Raw genomic sequence first — 2,055 nt, 5'->3', positions numbered from 1 at the left:
GGGCAGTACGGGTGGCTCAGTGATTTAGCGCCACCTTCAGTCCAGGGCCTGATCCTGGAGACCTGGGATCTCAGGTCCGGCTCCCTGCATGGAGCCTGCTTCTCCCTCTGCCTGTGTCTCTGCCTCTCTCTCTGTGTGTCTCTCATGAATAAATAAATAAAATCTTAAAAAAAAAAAAAAAGAAAGAAACCTTTTCAAAAACAAAAACAGTCTAAAGGGAAAGGAGCCAGTAGAAATGACAGTAATAGGGGATCCCTGGGTGGCGCAGCGGTTTAGCGCCTGCCTTTGGCCCAGGGCGCGATCCTGGAGACCTGGGATCGAATCCCATATCAGGCTCCCGGTGCATGGAGCCTGCTTCTCCCTCTCCCTGTGTCTCTGCCCCTGTCTCTCTCTCTCTGTGTGTGTGTGTGACTATCATAAATAAATAAAAATCTTAAAAAAAAAAAAAAGAAATGACAGAAGAAGGGTTTGGGGAAGGTGGAAACGGTAGGATGCAAGACCCATGTTAAGCCAAGGTATTAATACAAAAAGGAGAAACACTTTTTCCTCAGGAACAGGGGATGTGATGGGATGCTTTTAGCTACCGGTAATGGAACCCTCCACCACACACACCACACTCCCAATTTAAAGTAATTTAAATATGAAAGGAGAGGGAGCTTACTGGTTCACAGAATTGAAAAATCAGAGGTAGAATGACTTCAGGCATGGCTGAAGCCAGAGGCTCAAATAATATCCATTTGAACTTGTTCTCTTAGCTCTGCTCCCCTCTGGACTATCTCAATTCTTAGGCAGATTGTCCCCTAGTAGGTAGCGAGATGGCTACCAGCAGCTCCAAACATACATCCTACTAGCTTAACAATTGTAGTGGGAAAAGATCAGAGCTTTCCCAATAGCTCTGGCAAATGCAACAGAACTGACTCTCATAAGCTCCGCCTGGGTCACCGGGTATAATGAAGAATTTGGGTTTTGTCCTAGCTTCCTGGCACAGAGCTTTTAAAATACTTGGAATTTACCAAGTAGTACCAAGAAGTGCCCCTTAGATCACACCCGAGTTTTAGCTAATGAGATAACTAATGGTAAGTCCCTAGATAGAGTCAGGATGAGGGCTGGTCACCAAAGAGCCTATCCTGGTGATTAGAGGTTTGGGATTTTTTTTAAAGGTTTGTTTGTTTAATCTCTACACTTTTTAAAAAAAAAGATTTTATTGATTTATTCCTGAGAGACACAGAGAAGCAGAGACATAAGCAGAGGAAGAAGCAGGCTCCCTGTGGGGAACCCAATGTGGGACTCCATCACAGATCCCGGGATCACGCCCTGAGCCAAAGGCAGACAGACGCTCAACCACTGAGCTACCCAGGCATCCCTTAATCTCTACACTTATCATGGGGTTTGAACTCACAATCCCTGAGATCAAAAGTCACATGTTCTCCTGAGTCAGCTAGGCGCCCCAGAAGCTTGGGATTTTGAGGCAGCTGGACCTCCGGGAAGGGGAGGAGGACCTAGAGATTCAGTCACATGGCAATGATTTAATCAAGCATGCCCAAGAAATGAAACGAGGTCTCCCAGACCTCACTCTATGCCTCTCTTCATTTGGCTGTTCCTGACTTGTATTCTCTACTATAAAACTGTAATCATAAGTATAGCATCTTCCTGCATTCTGTGAGTTGTTCTAGCAAATTATCACACCTGGGGCGGGGGGGGGGGGGGAACCCATGGGAAACTCCCAGATCTGTAGCAGGGTGGTCAGAAGCAAAGATGGCTGGGGAACCCCACCTGCAGCTCACATCTGAAAGGGGTCAGTCTGTGGAGTTCTGAGCCCTTTAACTTGTGGGGTCTGAGTTAACTTTGGGCAGTTAGTGCCAGAACTGAACTTCAGTGCACTAGTTGGGATTGAAGCTAGAATACCAACCCTGAACCAGTATTTATGATCACAAGGGATAGATTACTGGATCACAGACCACTCATCTGAGATTGGGATGGGCTGAGCACGGCAGAAAGTAGCTCTTCAAAGGATAACTAGGGAGATGCCTGGGTGGCTCAGTGATTGAGCGTCTG

The sequence above is a fragment of the Canis lupus genome, chromosome 6 (assembly GCF_003254725.2).
Source record: "Canis lupus dingo isolate Sandy chromosome 6, ASM325472v2, whole genome shotgun sequence".
In the NCBI taxonomy this organism is placed as follows: Eukaryota; Metazoa; Chordata; class Mammalia; order Carnivora; family Canidae; genus Canis; species Canis lupus.
This window is presented reverse-complemented; position numbering follows the sequence as displayed.